The following is a 20,749-nucleotide window of genomic DNA, read 5'->3' as shown; positions in this document are numbered from 1 at the left end:
TTTGGCTTGCAGACTTGATCCCATGCCACCAAGGACATTCTTTGCTTTTGCTCCACCCCAGACCATAGGAATCTTCTTTGAATTTTCTCAATAGCTTTAGTATACTTGACTGGAATTCTGAATAAGCTAAGAGCATAAATGGGGATACTTTCAAGAGTAGCCTTAAGAAGAAGGAGCTTACCAACTTGACTTAAGAGAGCCCCTTTCCAACCTGCAAGTTTTTTGTGAAATTTATCAACCAGCGAACTCCAATAGGAGTCAGGAGGGGCAATCCCCATGGGGAGACCAAGGTAGGTAGCAGGAAGGTCAGCAATCTTACACTCCAGAATTCTACTGATCCTTTGTTGTCTTCTCTCCAGAGTGTTAATGAAAAAGATATCACTTTTGGCCCAGATAATAAGCGACCCCATTGTAGAAGCATATTTACACAAGGTATTCTTCAGAACTTTAGCTTCTGAGATGCTCGAATCCCCCATAATTATTGTATCATCAACAAACTGCTGGTGTGAACAAATAAGGTCAACAGAAGAAGGTTGGAGACCCTTAAAGGATCCTATCTGCACCAAATTTTCCATGGTCCATCCAAAGCATTCTGCCATAATAATGAATAGGATGGGGGAGATAGGATCTCCTTTCCTAAGACCTCTTGAAGCTTGGAAAAAGGTTGAAGGAGAACCATTGATAAGAACAGCAAAGGACGCAGTAGTGGTAAGTTGGGATAAAAGATCCATAATTGTTGGGGCAAACCCAAAAGTAGTAAGGACTTTCTTTAGAAGAGACCAATCCACCCTATCATAGGCTTTGGAGAGATCTAGCTTAAGGATGAGACCCTGCTTCTTCGCTTTAACAAGAGAGTGAATATTCTCATGAACAGTAATAATGGAATCGAGAATTTGACTTCCAAGAACAAACCCATTCTGCTGGTGTTTAATAAAAGCCAAGAGAATAGACAAGAGTCTAGAGGTCAGGACCTTAGATATGATCTTGTAAAAGGAATTGCAGAGGCTTATAGGTCTGAACTTGTCCAGAGAATCAACACCTTGAATCTTGGGGATAAGAGCAATAAAAGTACCATTTATTTCCTTCAAGAGTTTTCTAGCCCCAACGAATTCCTTAACCCCATTAGCAACATCAGTCCTGATCATGTCCCAGAACTCTTGAAAAAAGAGCATTGGGAAGCCATCAGGACCAGGAGCTTTGTTTCCATCAAAGGAGAAAACAACATTTTTAATTTCTAAGGTGGAAGGAATGGAAGAGAGAAAAACATTATTTTGGACATCAATGAGATGAGGAATGTTTTGAAGAAAAGAGGACTAAGCTTCAGCATCCAGACTTTGATCCCTTGAAAGGAGGTCCGAGAAATACCTCTTAGCTTCATTCCTTATTTTATCTTCCTTGACCAACTCCTCACTGTCCACAACTAACTTGTTCATCCTGTTGGCAGCTTTATGTTTGATAGTTGACATATGGAAGAATCTTGTATTCTTGTCTCCTTCCTTGAGCCATTTGCATCTCGATCTCTACTTCTAGAACATTTCCTCTTTAGTAATTATATCATGGTAATTCTTAAGAATCTCATTCTCCTCAGCAATAGAAACAGTACTAAAACCATCCTTTTGGATCTGGTCCTATATCTCTTTTAGGTTTTCCCTAATTTTACTCTTAGCCTCAAATATATTCCCAAAGTTGTTCTTATTCTAGATTCGGATGTTGTCCTTCACACTTTTGAGCTTCTTAACCACTTTGAACATTGTCATTCCCTCAACTTGGATACTCCACCATTTTTGAATATACTTTTTAATATCAGGGTGAAGAGTCCACATTTTTTCAAATCAAAGGGATAGTTTTTTCTTCTCTTGAGCAAATCAGCATTAAAAGTAATTGGAAAGTGATCGGAACCAACCCGAATATGTGCAGATAAAGAACAAAAATACTGACTGTACTAATCATCAGAAATAAGAGTTCGGTCAAGGCACACTTGAATAAGGTCATTACCATTTCTTCTATTTGTCCATGTGAAATTACAACCCTGTATCTCCAAATCATTAAGACCTAGAGAATTAATAAAATCCATGAGAGCCATTCTACTTTCCAACTGAGGCGAGCTACCTCCAAATTTTTCCTCCTCTTTTAAAGGCGTATTGAAATCTCCCATAACCATCCAACTTAGATTTTTGAAACTTTCCCTAGCCTATTTTATCTTTTTCCAAAAAGAGTTTCTAGCCTTTAAGGTATTAGGAGCATAAATTTTTGTGAGAACCCATGAAAAACCATCTTTAAGATGCTCAAATTTAATACAAGAAAAATTACCTTCCTGAATAATGACCTGGCCTTTAATAGTGTTAAGATTCCAGATGGTAGCAATGCCTCCAGAAGCACCCTCAGAACTTCCCCCACTAATTTTACCATTTTTGAAAAACTTCAAAGATTCAACTTTTTCTCTACTCATTTTGGTTTCTTGAATGAGAAAAATGTCAGGATTGCTATCTCTTATCATATTCCTAATAATATCATGCTTATGGGGATTGTTTAGACCCCTTAAATTCCAAGAGATTATCTTCATAGTTACTTACCAATTCCTAGCTCCTTGAGAGTTTTCTGAGTTCCATCTACTATGTTCTTGTTGGCCTCCATGTCTCTAACTTTGTGATTAGATGGTCACCCTAGGGAGAAGGAGACGTATCCCACATCAACTTGAGCTATTCTGCTGGATTTCCTAATCAAGGATATCGAGGGTGTTGCTGCTTTCTTACTCCTATGTTTAGGCTGCTTCCATTCTGTTTCTGACACAGGAGCCACTTCCAAATTGGTTAGGTTTTTGGAAATTTCATCTTCATTACCCCATTTAGGAGTTCTGGACTCAGTTGAAATAATGTTTGTTGTTCTTGAATGCTGATCTGAATCTGAAAGACTCAATCCCAAAATTGCACACTTTTGGGCTTCTTGTATTTCAAAACTAGGTATGGCTACGGAAGAGTCTGTCCTTTCAACTTGTGGATTTGGGATCTCACCTTCCTTCGGTTGATAGTCTCTAGCTTCTACTACCTAATTTTCATATGTGTCATCCACCACTTCATCTTTTGCTTTTGGAGGATCATTCTAATCATTCAAATTCATTTTCTGCATAATTTTTATGGGACTAGCTTTGGTTGTTTCATTCCTATCTGCCTCCTTAATAGTGGGACTGAGGATAGAGTTTGAGGCTTCCTTTTGTTCCCCCAAAGGAGAAAAGCAATTTGGATTTTTTCCCTTATTTTCTATGTTTTTAACTTGCCACACCCTTTTCTCTGGCATATTCTGGCTTTCAATCTAAGGTTTTAACTGATTAGGCTCTGCCTTTTTCTTTTTCAGACAAGATTTTGCCTAATGACCTACCTTCTTACAATGGAAACAAGCAAAAGGAATAGTTTCATATTCTATATGTTGCTTCCAAGTTCCTAGTTTTGAAACTAGATCAATCTGTTCCGACATATCTGCCTTAGGGGCTACTCCAACACAGAACCTTGCATGGGTTAATCTTCTTTTTGAAGCAGTGACTAGGTCAATAAAGAGCAGCTCACCAAAAGAACTTGCTATTCTAGAGAAGATGCTTTCCGCCCAATACTCAAGAGGCAATCCTAGGAGTTTTATCCATACTGGAACCTACGCCATAATAGAATCATTCATATTTAATTAAAGATGCCATTTTCTTAGAACTAGGGCTGTCTTTCCCACCATCTAGGGACTCCCACACAAGATCTTAACCTTATCTTCTTCACATGAAAAAGAGAAAGATAGAAGATCTTTGGGAAGAGCCGAGACCTCTACATTTCCTTTTAGTGCCCATTTTCGATTAACAAAGGCCCTAACAACTTCAATATTTGGGCGCGGACCCATAAAATTCCCTACCAAGGAGTTCGACATACTATTGATATTATGGTCCAAAACTTGGTCAGGGATGGAGATAGCAAACTTACCACTAGAAGGGTCAGAAATGTTCTTAACAAGAGGAAGGGAGGATTTACTAGTTGGTCTAGATCCAAAAAGGGAAGACCATATTTTTCCCTCCCTCCCGTTATCCACGGAGTCTACAAGTGGCATAGGCCCCCCATTGGACCCTACCCCTAGATGTCCTGAAGAATCCGCTATCATGGCAAACAGAGTACCACCGGACTATGAGTCAGCAACCGAAACTAGGAGGTCCGGGGGCTTGTCCTTATCGTCCATAGGACTAGCACCATTGATCTGGCTGCTCTCACCATTGGAACTAGGGTTTCGGCCTTGATGGAAATTTAAAATTTGAGCTCCCGCTCCTCCCTCTCCTCCTGCTCCTCCCGCGTCTCCCACAATTTTTTTGGATAACAACAATAGCACCAAGCTTGTTAGAGCTTACCTAGTTAGGGGGTTTCAATTCTATTGTGATTTTTAGAAAACAACAAGAGTTTGCTGATCCATCTGAATAGCACTACACTTGCTTGATCATATCATTTTCATGTTCCTTATCTACCTTTACTCAAACTATAGATACATCATCCAGTTCAACAACCACACACTCAACTGATCTCTGCCAACACTTAAACTAAAAAACCTCATTGACCTTATATACAAATCAATTAGGTTGGTAACATAACAAAAAATTCATTCTCATAGAGATTACAAACAAGTCGGTTCAAGTATGACCATTATATTACATACAAATCTCTCCACATGAATCAAGAAAGCCTTGACCGCTCCTTGATCACTGCTCCATCGAACTTATAAACTCATCACATGCTTTGCATTATATGCAATATACTCTATTCATTCCCTAGACAAAACTTGTTACATCAACGTGCCAAAATCACTTGAAATTGTCTTCATACAATGATCATACGTGTCATAATCATTACAACTCATCAAAAGATCATAAACCATTATAACCAATTCTCCAAACTTAATCGGTTAGGGTTTATCAAAATAACATGTAGGGTTTACCATTTACATCAATAGATAGGGTTTACCAGTTACCGGCTCAACTCTCCAATACATAGTAATACCGATTACAATCTCCTTCACTTAACTCTTCCTACCATTTATAAAAATAATTTTACAACAATATCAACAATATCATTACTAGTTAACTAACATCAATGACAACATAACATATCATTCATACAATCTTCATGCAAATGCCAACAATCTCCCCCTTTGGCATTGATGGCAATACAAATATCAATACCATTGATTGGTCGCCATGTCTAAAGCTTATCACTGGTTCTTCACTCCATATTCACATAGTTCTTCTCCGCCTTTGACAACAATATCAAATCAAAACTAAAGCATGTAATTGTCAAATTTCACGGTTCAACATCCACAATGTGCAACTGTATGCTTCCCTTGTGGAATAACTCCACTTCTACACCAATCCTTCTATTAAATTCTACAAGTAGCTATGGGATAGATGTAATCTACATAATTCTTAACTAACCTCATGAAAAGGTACAACCCCTAGCTGACCTCTAAGATACTCAAAAGTAGTCTTAGCTAGAGGTTTAGTAAAGATATTTGGAAGTTGCTCCTGTGTAGAAACATGCTCGAAGATCACATTTTTACTATATCCTTTTTCCCTTTAGAAATGATACTTCAATTCAACATGCTTGTTTTGTGTGTGCAAAACAAGATTCTTGGAAATATTTATGGTGCTTGTATTATCACATAAAATATTTACAGGTTCTGATATCTTTATCTTAACACCATCCAAGATGTGCCTCATTCAGATAGCCTAGGGACAATTCATGTAAGCTATAACATACTTAGCTTCAGTATTAGATTGTGATGTACAATAATGCTTCTTACTACTACATGAAACAAGTCTTCCTCCAAGAAAAAATGCTCCACCGGATATGCTTTTTCAGTAACCAACATTTCCTGCCCAATTTGCCTCTATGTACACCTTCAAGTCAAAGTTTCCTCCATATGGATACCATAATCCATAGTCAATGGTACCTTTCAAATATCTACAAATCCTCTTGGTTTCTATCAAATGTGTATCCTTAGGATTCTTTTGGAATCTAGCAACTATGCCAACTGCATGAGCTATATCCAGTCTGCTGTGAACAACATAGTGCAATTTTCCAATCATTGACCTTTATTCCTTCTCATCAATAAACTTAGACTCATTTTTCTTAGACAACTTACAACCTATAACTATTGGTGTGCCAAATGGTTTATAGTCACTCATGCCAAATGTCTTCAAGACCTCTTTCACATACTTAGACTATGTGATGAAAATACCATTCTTCATTTGATATATTTGCAAGCCTATGAAATTTTTTATTTCCCCCACTAAAGACATTTCAAACTCATTTTTTATTTCATCTACAAAATCATTGCTCATGACATCATTACCTCAAAATATGATATCATCTACAAATACCTCCCTGACCAATAATTTATCTCCTTCGAATTTGAGATAAATGTTGCTATCTTCACTAGATCTTAGAAATCCTATCTTCATCTGATGTGTATGAAGCCTTTCATATCATGCTCTGGGTGCTTGCTTTAATCCATATAAATCCTTATGCAATCTACATACCATTTCGTTCTCATTAGTCAAAGCATAACCATTTGGCTCCTCAATATATGCTTCTTCTTCTAGTATCCCATTCAAAAACCTTGACTTTACATCCATTTGGTATACCTTGAATTTCTTATGTGCTACAAATGCAAGTAAAGTTATAACACCTTCTAGTTTTTCCACTGGTGGAAAAGTCTCACCATAATCTACTTCTTCCTCTTGTGCATAACCTTTGCAAACCAACCTAGCTTTGTTGCGAACTACAACACCATATTCATTCAACTTATTCCTAAAACCCCACCTAGTACCTATAACATTTTTGTTTACTGGTCGGGTTACTATGGTCCATGTGTTGTTCTTTTAAATTTGATCTAATTCCTCCTCCATACCTTTAACCCAATTATCATCACCAAATGCCTCCCTAGCAGTTCTTGTTTCAATAGTAGAGATCATGCAAGAATTCTCTCTAATTCTTCTTCTTGTTAGTACTACAACATCCTTATATCCAATAATCTATTTAGGATTGTGATTCAGTCTCACATATCTTGGAATAACATGATCATCATCTCTAGGTCCAGCTTCTTCATTATCATCATCTTCTTTTGAATTTATTTGTACCGGATGAACTGGTTCATCAGTATTTGCTTTACCGGTTTCAGATTTCATAATTTTGCTGGATATCATTAGCATATGATGAACCAACATGTTGATATGATAATGTATGTTTTCATTGATGTCAATAAGTTCAAGTGAACCGATATAAATAGGTAGGAAGAGATACAGTGAACCGGTGTTAGGGTTTCACTAAGTGTGACTACTAGTTGGTTGTCTCAGCTCTATGGGATGTTTGGCAATCCAGCTTGTACGATGCAACTGGTGATACTCTGTGATGAGTTAGCTAAGAGATATGAGTAAGATAGAGGTGCCACGTCAACCTTGTGTGGGTGAAGGATTGAGGTATGTGAAGATGGATTGCATTTGAAGTCTACCTCAGGAATGATCATTCTTTTTAGTGGTATGAGAAGAAAGTGTGATGGGTTAGTGATTCCCATGAGTGGTGATGAATGAGCGATGCAGATTGTTTTGTGATCTGTTTGAAATTGGAATACTCTATGCAATGTGTTTGGATGGTCAAAATTGGACCGCTTGCATGGTAAACCTAAGATTCTTAGGGTTTAGGGTTTATGCTACCAACCTAACTATTTTCTATAAGGTCGATGATGTTTGTTATTTTAAAGTTCTTGGCAAAAGTTGTGTGTGTGTCCGAGTGATGAGATACTTGCCAGACCAGTAAGAGGAAAACTACAGAGTGTGATTGCAGAGTAGAGGAAATGAAAAGGATCTTTTAGGATTCCCAAAGATACTGAGAGGGGGGCATGAATCACTATCTAACCGGTTATAGAATTTAGTTGATTTAAAACATGTAAAACATATGAATACAGTATACCAGTAAACCATAAATAATGTAGCAAACAAAGATAACAACAACCATATGAAAAGAACACCATAACACAGTAGTCTAATGAGGAAACTCAGTGTGGGAAAAACCTTGGTGGGATTTGTTGCCCATAATATTCGCTTACTAGCCAATAAGTGAATATTACTCTTACAATAGGGGTCTGCACATGCAGGAAGGCCAAGTGCCTAGATCTCACTACTCAAATACAAAATAAGAAGTCACACTGACTTACAAAATTGATTATACAAATCCAATGTCTTGTACTGCTTCAAATTAGTATCTACTATACCAGATCCCGTACCAGTTTTAGCTCTGCTTCATACATAAACCCTTAACCTATAATTCACATATTAGTTTTGCCTTATTTTGCCTATCACACTATTACAAAATGTTCTACAATGATCTCATACATATATGAGTCATATTACAACTCGCCATGTTGGCTTATAATGATTTTACAATTAATTACAAAATACATTATAAACAAAATTCTTGTCGGCCAGGGTGTCGGTATCCTTCCTTTGTCTATCGGTGTCCTGTGTGTCAATATAGAGTTTGTCACTGGCGGTGCCAGTATATTGTCTTGCCAGTATCATATGATTGCAAGGTTGCCATGAATGACAAAACCTTCAATCACCTACAATATTTCATTGGAGTGTGCATTTGCCAACAATCTCCCCCTTTGGAATTGATGGCAACACTCATCAGGAAAAAACAAAAAGTGTCATCCAAAAATGAGTCTGCCAGAATTGTCTTACCAAAAAATATGAGCTCCCCCTGAGCTGATGAGCCATTTGCTGATCATTTTTCTCATAGCCTCTACTCCCCCTTTGACATCAATGACAAAGGTTGTCATTCACTGTCAATGGAGTCTTGCCTAGTTTCTTGTAACTGGTGGGTTAAACTCTAAAAAATATCTGTCAAAATTGAAATGATGTTGTTGCTAAATGTTTTACTATCTTTTGTAGCCTCATGGGTTCTCTGTACTGTACCGGTGAATATGTGCATTTGCTCTTCCAGTGTCTTTAGTCTGGGAACCAGAGCCTCAGATATTTCTTTTCTTAAAGAAATAAGATACTCTAATCTTGGACTCAGTCAGCATTTTAAGTCCTTTGCTTTGTCCCTTATTCTTTGTTTTTCATTTTCTAGTTTCCTGATTTTCTCTTCTTGCTTTGCAATTTTCTTTTCTAATTCCAAAAATGAATTTGATGTCCCAATCAGCTTGTCAGCAATATTATTAATCTTATCCTGTGTCTTTCTGATTTCTTTGTCAAGATCTTCTTTTAATACATCCATTTTTCATGTATCCCTGTATAGTTTCTTGAAGTCAAAGATGATTTCATTGAGTTTCGGTAAAAGAGTGTCCATCTCACCCTTGTTCTTCTTAACTATATCCTCAAAAAAAAATTCTTTTTCCTTTAACAGTCTCTCCTTAAATGTATCCTCATTTATTTTGACTAATGTTATTAGATTACCGGTTATATACTTAGACAATGTGTCTAATTGGTTCAAAGAATCTTTGTTGTCTATGTTACACTTTGGAGCTATCATCTTCAAAATTGGTATGGTGTCATCAATAGCCTTATATGCTAGTACATTACAATTTGTTATTTTCTTAATTAAATCTAGTAGTACCTCTATCACATTTGTTGGTCTGAATTCAGACATGGAGATTCTGGATGTCTATCCAACTGACTTCACAATTTGTAATCCATCAGTGGTGATAATAGCATTGATTTCCTCTTTTACTAGAGGATCAGTTTGTGTCTCCATTTCAGCTACCAAAGGTTTAGGTTTTTTAGTTGTAGCTGGTGGCACTGTCTCTAAATGTACTTGAGGATGAACCTTTTGTTCTTCCTATTTCTTTGTGCTCTCTACTGATGGTTTCTCTGATGGTGCCTCTAATGATTTTTTAGTGGTATCCACTATCGGTTTCTTTGCTTGTGACTCTATATTTTCTACTGGTTTCTCTATGCTTTCCCCTGAAATGTTTTCTATCGGTTGCTCAATACCAGTGCTATCAATTTTTCTTGTATCCGTTGTATGTTTAGTTTGTTGCTCATTCCCAATTTCTATATCTCCAACTGTATCTTCAACATTTGTCTCAGCTATTGTGTCTTCTACCGGTAGCTCAGTTGCCATATCTCTTTTCTCACTTGTTTCCTTATCAACCACAATGTTGACTTCCCATGTGTCAATATTCATTGTATACAACACCTCAGAATCTGGATTTGTGTCCTCATGTGTTGTCTTCATACTCTTTGTTTTCGGTTGATTTTTAGTAGTGTTTACCGGTGGAGTATCTGAAGGTGGTGGGGGTAAGTTGTTTGTTATCTTTATACTAGGAGGTCCACCAACCTTGCCTTTTCCTTTGTCCCTATCCTTTTGGTATACCTTGAAGGTTTTAAGTTTTTGATACTCTTCCTATTTTTCTTTTTCTACCAGGAATATATCCCATGCATCTATTATTTCCTCTATTATCTGATTCACTCTCCCTGCCATTAGTGCTACATGCCGGTGAGCAGTTGAAAATACTGACCGGTTAGCCTCAAAGATCAATTGATCTATCTCATTAGGTGAGTTAACAGGATATACAACAAGTAATTTCTCAATCTTTATTTTCTTATCAAGCTCAACAATAGCTAATCTTCTAGCTTCTAGTTTGTTGTATAGATCTGCCACTATTACATCAACAACTTGGATCAAAAATTTCTTTAAAATATCTAAGTGTAATATTACACTATTCTCTACTTTCTCCTTGTCATCAGTGGATAGTGTGTTATACAGTTTGCTGATATTCTTCAACTTGCCATCCTCAGTATCATATAATTACAAGGTTGCCATCAATGACAAAACCTTCAATCACCTACAATATCTCATTGGAGTGTGTGTTTTCCAATAGGATCTGCCTTGGCATGTAGTGCTATTATCAGATCAAAAGTTTTACCTGTTGTCTTCTAATCATTTCAATAGCTGGAAAATCCCTTTACTAGGTACCTTTAACAGGCTTATTGTAAAACCTGCAACCAGGTGACTCAAGATCATTGAGTTCTTCAAATCATCTAGCCTGGTAACCTTTAACAGGGTTTCAACCTTTAATAGGGTATATAGCCATCCCTTAATCGGGTGATCTCTATCAAGATCAGTTCCTAATAGAACCTTATTGTAAAGTCTTTAACTAAACTAGGCTCCTAACAGGGTGAGCTTCAAAAGCTTTCAAAACAAGCTTGTGGGTATTCATCCCCACTGTGGTTTTTCCCATTTGGGTTTCCACATGAAAAATATATGAGTTATGTGTTATGCATTTTTCATGTGATATTTATGAAGTATTTGGTTGAAAGATTATGCATGCAGAGTTAATAGGTTATGGTATTACTAGTATACCACATGCATATGTTTATGGGTGAAGTTGATATCAAGTATTGATCGTATTTGAAGTGTTCAGACTTATCGGTTTATGGTATCTGATGTCTTACTATGCTTTACTGGTATTGCCATGGTTAAGTTCAGTAATTGTGGCAACCAGTTGGTATTGCGTTAACTAGATAAGTTGATGAGAAAGTTTTTACCTGTACTGATTCACCCCTCCCCCCTCTCAGTTCTGGTCATGGTATTTGTTGTTCATCATTATTCATCAAATGGTATCAAAGCACCTCTAGGTCCTTGGTGATATAAGCTTAACTGCTTGAGGTAAAAGATCTTGTTGTAATGATAAAGAGGGAAGGTCCTAAGTTGTATAGAGATAACTTTAAGATATGGAAGGACAGAATGAAGATTTACATCAAAATTATGGGTGCTCAACACTGGAGCTATGTTGAGAATTCCTATGCGACTCCCACTGGCACTTTGACTGATGATCAAAAGAGAGAGATCCAGGAAAATGGGAAAGTCATGGAAGCCCTTATCAGCAACCTATCAGATATTGAGTTTATTGATGTACAAGACAAGGACACGCCTAAGGATGTATGGGATGCACTGGAAAACATCTATGGTGGTGATGAGCATGTAAAGCAAGCTAAGGAAGAGAGCCTTAGAGGTAAATTTGAGGATATGAGGATGGTTGAAGGTGAGACCATTCAACAGTATGGCATTAGGATTAAGATTGTGGTTGGAGATATCAAAAGCACTAGTGGAACTATTGATGATACCATTGTTCTTAGTAAAGTCCTTAGATCATTGTTACCAATCTATGCAATCAAGGTTGCTGCTATCCAGGAACTAAGGTCTATTGATAAAACCAAGGTATCCTTAGATTCTATTATTGCAAAGTTAACTACATATGAGTTGAATAGCTATGATGGTAGTGTTCAAAAGACTGAGTCAGCCTTTAAAGCATCTACTATACCATCCAAAAAAGGAAAAGAAACTAGTACCAGTTATGAATCTAGACAATGTAGAGATATGGATGATGAAGAGATTCTGGTGGAGTTTGAAGCTCTTCTTCCAAAAAGACTTCCAAAGGGAACTGGAAAATATAGAGGTAAACTTCCTTTGAAATGTTTTTCCTACAACAAGATAGGACATATAGTTGTTAATTGCCCTAACAATGACAATAAGGATAAACCAAAGAGGTTTAGAAAGTACAAAGAAGGAAACAGAAGAAATTGTCTAGTTGCTGTGGACGAAGGTGTCAATGATGAAGAATCAGAGGATGAAGAAAATGAAGACATAGTGTTTGTAGCAGTAAATGAAGAAGTGTTTGACAAGAAATCTCTTGTATCTCACATTGACAACTCTAATGAGTGGATAATTGATAGTGGTTGTTCTCACCATGTGACTGGTGATCGGAGAAAGTTTCTATCTCTGGAGGAATATGATGGAGGTGTTGTCAGATTTGGTAATGATGCACCATGCTTGGTGAAAGGTAGAGGATCTAGTTCATTGAATGGAAAGAGTAGTGCAGATGATATCTACTAGGTAGAAGGTCTTAAGCATAACATATTAAGTGTTGCTCAGCTAAATGATAAAGGAATAGTTTTGGAATTCAAAGGTGGAGTCTGCAGTATAATTGGGAGGAGTGGTGAACTTATTGCCACCAGCAAGAAGACCAGAGGCAACCTATTTCAGTTGAATGCCAAGATAAGTCAATGTCTAATGGCTAAGTTTGATGAAAGTTGGATATGGCATAGGAGACTCTATCATATGAACTTTGACAATATTGTTAAAGCTAGTAAGATCAAGGCGGTAAGAGGATTACCTAACTCTTTGTGCAAAGAATGTCAACTTGGGAAGATGTCTTCCTCAATGTTTAAAGGTAAGTCTTTTTTAGTAGAAAATTTACTTGATCTTGTGCATACTAATTTGTGTGGTCTTATGAAAACTAGAATTATTCACAGAGATAGGTATTTTATGATTCTTACTAATTACTGCTCAAGAATGATGTGGGTCACATTCTTGAAAGACATGTTTGTAGCATTTGGAAAGTTCAAAGCTTTCAGAGCATTAGTAGAGAAAGAAAGTAGTAAAAAGATAAAATGCTTGAGAACTGATCAAGGAGGAGAATTCACTTCTGAAGAATTCAATGTACTGTCAAGATAACGGTATCAAGAGGTAGTTGTCTACCCCAAGGACACCACAACATAATGGCATATCAGAAAGAAACAAAAGGACTATAGTTGAAGCTGCTAGAACAATGCTGATCCAAGGAAAGGTTGCTCACACCTTTTGGATAGAAGTGGTGAGCACTACAGTCTATACTATGAACCAGGTACTCATCAAGAAAGGAAAAGATAGAACCCCTTATTAGTATTGGACTAGGAAAACTCCCACTGTGAGATACTTTAAAGTGTTTGGTAGTAAGTGCTATATCAAGAGAGGTGAGCATTTGAGAAAATTTGATGCAAAATGTGATGCAAAATGTGATGAAGGAATATTTCTGGGATATTCCACTAAGAGAAAATCTCTCAAGTGCTACAACAAAAGAACTCAGAAAATTGTTGAAAGTATCAATGTTAGAGTTGATGAATCCCCTGAGGAACCTGAGGAAACATGTAGTGAAGAAGTGGGAGATGAACCGGATATAGCCTTCTGGGAACTGGTTAAGAAATAAACTTTTAAAGATCTTAGTGTTCCTATACCAGTAGAAGTTGCACTAAGAGAAGAAGAAGATGTTAGTGAAGAAGAAGAAGAAAACCTAGCAGATTAGGCTAGAGTCATTCCTAGATATGTGAAGCTACATCATGATCCAAAGAAAATCATAGGAGATAAAGATGCAAGGAACTGACAAGAAGAAAAGTGAAGGATAACTCTTGCATGATTTCTGAATTTGAACCCAAGACTTCTAGAGAAGCTCTTACAGATGAAGACTGGATTAAAGCAATGAAAGAGGAGCTACACCAGATAGAGAAGAATGCAACATGGTCTTTGGTGCCTAGACCAGAACATAAAAATGTCATAGGTATCAAATGGGTCTTTAGGAATAAACTTAATGAAGAAGGCATAGTTGTAAGAGACAAGGCTAGGCTTGTATGCAAGGGATACACTCAGGAGGAGGGAGAAAGCTATGGAGAAACCTTTGCTCCTGTGGCTAGACTAGAATGTGTTCGAATGCTACTTGCATTTGCAATATTTAAAGGATCTAAGGTTTATCAGATGGATGTGAAGTTTGCTTTTCTAAATGGAATCCTAGAAGAGGAAGTGTATATAGAGCAACTAGAAGGGTTTGCCTTATTAGAAGATAGTGACATGGTGTGTAGATCACACAAATCCCTGTATGGATTGAAACAAACACCTAGGGCATGGTATGAAAGACTACACTCTCATCTTGTGAAGATTGGATTTCAGAGAACAAGTGAAGATATTAACATCTACTTGAAATTAGAAGGTGATTAGATTCTGATCTGTGAAGTGTTTGTGGATGACATAATCTTTGGAGGAGATGATAAAATGAGTCATGCATTTACAGATGAAATGAAGAAAGAGTTTGAGATGTCTTTGATAGGAGAAATAAAGTTCTTCATTTGTTTACAGGTTTAGCAAATGAAAGAGGGTATTTTTACTACCTAGTCTAAGTATGTCAAAGAGGTATTGAAGACTTTTGGCATAGAGGAAAGCAAACCGGTTGGTACACCAATGGTGACTGGCTATAAAATGACTAAGGAAGATGATTTAGCACTGGTGAATGAAAAGGACTACCGGTCAATGATCGATAAGTCGCCCTATGTGGTGCACAATAGACTAGATATTGCTCATGCAATGGGCATAGTAGCTCATTTTTCAGAAATGTCCAAGAGAATCCCACTTGGTAGCTATCAAAAGGATTCTTAGATATTTGAAAGGAATAGTTGATTATGGATTATGGTATCCATATAATGGTGACTATAATCTCAAGGTATATACTGATACTGATTGGGCAGGTAATGTAGATGATCAAAAAAGCACAACCGGTGGAGCGTTCTTTCTTAGTGGAAGATTAGTATCATGGACAAGTAAGAAGCAGAGTTGTATTTCCCAATCTATAGCTGAAGTAGAATATGTGGCAGCATTTATGAATTGCACTCAAGAAATTTGGATGAAGCATGTATTGGAAGGTTTCAAAGTACCTATATCTGAACCGGTGAATATATTTTGTGATAACATAAGTGCAATAAATATTTCTAAGAATCTGGTATTGCATGCTAGAACTAAACACATTCAGCTTAAATATCACTTCTTGAGAGAAAAAGTTTAGAATAAGGCGGTTGTACTACAACATGTTTCCAGTACGGAGCAACTAGCAGATATATTCACTAAGCCCTTATCAAAGACTATATTTACCTATTTGAGAGGTGAATCAGGGGTTCTTCCCCTTCATGAAATCAATTAAAGATGTGTGCTCTATGTCAATCAAGTACTACAACAACAGATTCTTCAGGATTGATGTGTTGAAGGATGCTACTCCTTAGGGGGAGCAGCACAATAGATTTTGGAAGCTTGTGCCTCCACTTGTTGTCAAAGGGGGAGAAGATATCTGATGTATGGGGAGAAGATATATAATGTTGAAGATACATTGGTCTATGATGTTTTTAGATTGAAATGCTACACTAAGTATTGCCATCAATGCCAAAGGGGGAGAATGTTGGATATCATTGGCATATGATGAACCGACATATTGATATGATGATAATGTATGTTGTCATTGATGTCAATAAGTTCAAGTGAATCGATATGAAGGGGTAGGAAGAGATACAGTGAACCGGTGCCAGGGTTTCACTAAGTGTGACTACTGGTTGGTAGTCTCAGCTCTATGGTTATCGGTTTGGCAATCCAGCTTGTGCAATGCAATCGGTGATACTCTGTGATGAGTTATCTAAGAGATATTAGTAAGATCAAGGTGCCACATTAGCCTTGTGTGTGTGAAGGATTGAGGTATGAGAAGATCGACTATGTTTGAAGTTTACCTTGAGAATGATCATTCTTCTTAGTGTGTAGGAGAAGAAAGTGTGATGGGTTGCTGATTCCCATGAGCCGTGATGAATAAATGATGCAGATTGTCTTGTGATCTATTTGAAATTGAAATACTCTATGCAATGTGTTTGGACGGTCAGGATTGGACCGCTTGTGTTGTAAACCTAAGATGCTTAGGGTTTAGGATTTATGCTACCGACCTAACTATTATCTATAAGGTTGATGATGTTTGTTATTGTAAAGTTGTTGGAAAAAGTTGTGTATGTGTTTGAGTGATGAGATACTTTCCAGACCAGTAAGAGGAAAACTATAGAGTATGATTTCAGAGTAGAGGAAATGAAAAGGATCTGCCTTGGCATGTAGTGCTGTTATCAGATCAGAAGTTTTACCTATTGTCTTCTAATCATTTCAAGAGTTGGAAAATCCCTTTACCGGGTAGCTTTAACAGGCTTATTGTAAAATGTATAACCAGGTGACTCAAGATCATTTAGTTCTTCAAATCCTCTAGCGAGGAAATCTTTAACAAGGTTTCAACCTTTAACAGGGTATATACCCATCCCTTAATTGGGTGATCTCTAACAGGATTGGTTCCTAACAGAGCCTTATTGTAAAGTCTTTAACCAGACTAGGCTCCTAACTGGGCGACCTTCAAAAGAGTTCAAAAAAAGCTTGTGGGTATTCATCCCCACCGTGGTTTTTCCCATTTGGGTTTCTACGTGGAAAATCTATGTGTTATGTGTTATGCATTTTTCATGTGATGTTTATGAAGTATTTGGTCAAAAGATTATGCATGCAGATTTAATAGGTTATGGTATTACTAGTATACCACATGCATATGTTTATGGGTGAGGTTGATATCAAGTATTGATCGTATTTGAAGTGTTTAAACTTATCAGTTTATGGTATCTGATGTCTTACCATATTTAACCGGTATTGCCATGGTTAAGTTCAGTAATGGTGACAACTAGTTGGTATTGTGTTAACTAGATAAGTTGTTGAGAAATGTTTTGCTTGTACTGATTCATCGCCCCCCTCTCAGTATCGATTGGGGTATCTATTATTCATCATTATTCATCAAGTTCCTGGTTCCAAAAACAAAATGCAAAGATCTTCATCCTTTTTCTCCAAACTAGTTTCCCCTAAGACTTCAAGATATTCATCCACTTGAACATTAGCACTCTTAATAATTCTTTGTGTCCGGTTGTTAAAACACTTGTAGGCCTTACTCTTAATGGAATAGCCAAGAAATATACCTTCATCACTATTAGCCTCAAATTTGCTAACATAATCACCTCTCTTAATAAAACATTTTTTTCAAAATATCTTGAAATAACTAACATTAGGTGATCTTCCATACCAGTATTCATAAGGAGTCTTGTCCTTACCTCTTTTTACCAATACTCGGTTCATTATGTAGACAGTTGTGCTAACAACTTCTCTCGAAAATGTTTTCACTACACCTCCTTGAATCAACATTGTTCTAGTAGCTTCAACAACAGACCGGTTGTTTCTCTCTACGATACCATTCTACTATGGTGTCCTTGGTGCAAAGAGTCATTGTTTGATTCCATTTTCTTCACAATACCTAGTGAATTCCTTAGAAGTAAATTCACCTCCTTGATCTGTCCTCAGACACTTTATCTTCTCACTTCTCTCCTTCTCAACTAAGGCCCTAAATGCCTTGAACTTACCAAAAGCTTCAGTCTTATCCTTCAGGAATGTGACCCTCACCATCCTTGAGAAATCATCAACGAAGATCATAAAATATCTGTCACCTTGAATTTTTTTTGTCCTTATTGGTCTACACAGATCTGTATGAACCAAATCTAACAGATGTTCCACTGAAAAAGATTTGCTCTTGAAAGTTGAGGATTCCATCTTTCCCAACTAACATTCCTTACATAGAGCATTAACCGGTTTGTCCAATTGAGGCAAACCTCTCACTGTCCGGGACTTACTCACTTTCACATTGTTATCAAATTTTATATGATAAAATCTCCTATGCCAGAGCCACCTATCAACTATTTTGTAATTAAACAGTTGCATACTTTAAGATTAACATGAAACAGGTTACCTTTAGTTTGCTTCCTGGTTGCAATCAGTTCACCTTTTCTCCCATAGATTTTGCACATATCATTTTTAAACTCCAATGGGTATCTTCTATCATTGAGTTGTGCCACACTCAAAAGATTATGCTTTAGACCTTCAACCCAGTAAACATCATTTGCACTCCTCTTTCCATTCAGAGAAATAGTTCCCTTACCTTTTACCATGCAAGGTGAGTCATTACTAAATATTACAACTCCACCATAAAATTCATTCAAATAAATAAATTTGCTCTGATCATTGATCATGTGATGTGAACAACCACTATCAATGATACAATCATCAGAGTTATCCATCCTGGATACTAACGCCTTCTGATTTGATATCTCTTCTTTAATGGCTACAAGAAAAATACCTTCATTAGAATCACCATCAAATTCCTCAGTAGTGATACCACCATCAATAGCAATAAGACAATCTCTCTTGCCTTTACCCTTATACTTCTTGAATTTCTCTCGTTTGTGCTCATTATCACCATTAAGATAGTTGGCAGCTATGTGCCCAATCTTGTTGCATGTAAAACATCCCAAAGGTAGTTTACCTCTTTATTTACCAGTGCTTTTGGACAACTGCTTGGCCAACAATGTTTCAAGCTCAACTAAACTGTCTTCATCAACAGCTTCTCTGCTAGATCTGGAGTCATAACTGTGACTGGCATCTCTACTTTTCCTCACAGATGGGTTAGAAATAGAAGCTCTAAATGCCGACTCAAATTTATGTACACTACCATCATAACCATTTAGTTCAAAAGTTGTAAGCTTGCCAATGATAGAGTCAAGGGTTACCTTAGTTTTATCAATAGACTTTAGCTCCTGAATGGCTGCAACTCGGGTAGTGTAGAGCAATAGCGGGGTTCTCAGTACCTTACTGATCATTGTGGCATCTTCCACTTTACTTCCTGCACTCTTAATTTCATTGACTATCTCTTTTATCCTCTGACCATACTGCTAGATATTCTCACCTTCAGCCATCTGCATGTCATCAAACTTTCCTCTTAGACTCATTTCTTTAGTAATCTTAACATGTTCATCACTGCTATAAATCTCTTCAAGTTTTTTCCATACCTCATGTGCAGTCTCTAGACCGTGAACATCTACATACTCTGCATCAAACAAAGAACTGATAATGGCCTGTAATTCTTGATGGTTTTGTTGTTTTCCTTTCTTCTGATCAGCAGTCATAATCCCAGTAGGTACAACATATTGAGTATTAACATGTTCCCAATACTAGCTTACAAGACTCTTGATATAAATTTTCATTTTGTTGCTCCATATCCTATAGTTCTCTATTAAACTTTGGACATTCCTTCTTCATCATGATCGACAAGACATTTACCTCAAGCTGTAAGGCTTAGGCCTTAGAGGACCTAATGTTCTCTAATACCAATTGATGGTATGATGAAAGAATAAGAATGTGGTCAACTACTGTGAGGGGGGGGGTAAATCAGTAGATATAAAAACTGATACTAACTTCACCAAAATCAAAATAAATCTCTCAAAGTAAACTTAGAACTATCAATGTAATATCACTATCAAGATAAAAACTCTCAAGATAAATTGGTTGATTGTTACAACAAATTAACAGTAAATAGCTTCAAACTCATAAACATCCAAATGCTTTTTTAGATGTCTATAAAACTTCATTTTCCAATGCTTCCAGTTATCATGACTTATCAAAATTTATTAAATAGTTAAGTAAATCACTGCTTGACACAAATATATTTGACATGGAAACCCAAATGGGAAAAACCATGCTAAGATGAGATTCACAAGATAAATATCTGAACTCTTCTCAAGTTCGCCCAGTTAGGAGCCTAGCCTGTTAAAGCTTTACAAAAGTTCTATTAAGAAAAAATTCTTTTAGGGACCACTCGGTTAAGGGATTGACTATAATGCCTTGTTAGAAGCAATACCCTGTAAGAAATAGCCTTAGTAGAGGATTTGAAAATCCAAGCTAATGGATCACCTTGTTAGAGGATTTGAATAGCACCAAGCTTGTTAGAGCTTACCCAGTTAGGAGATTTCAATTATGTTGTGATTGTTAAAAAACAATAGGAGCTTGCTAATCTATCTAAATAGAACTACACTTGCTTGATTAGATCATTTTCATGTTCCTTATCTACCTTTACTCAAACTGCAGATACATCATCTGGTTTGGCAACCACACACTCAACTGATTTCTGCCAACACTTAAACAAAACAACTTCATTCAACTTATATACAAATCAATGAGGTTAGTAACACAACAAAAACTTAATTCTCATA

This window comes from Cryptomeria japonica, chromosome 7 (assembly GCF_030272615.1).
Source record: "Cryptomeria japonica chromosome 7, Sugi_1.0, whole genome shotgun sequence".
In the NCBI taxonomy this organism is placed as follows: Eukaryota; Viridiplantae; Streptophyta; class Pinopsida; order Cupressales; family Cupressaceae; genus Cryptomeria; species Cryptomeria japonica.
This window is presented reverse-complemented; position numbering follows the sequence as displayed.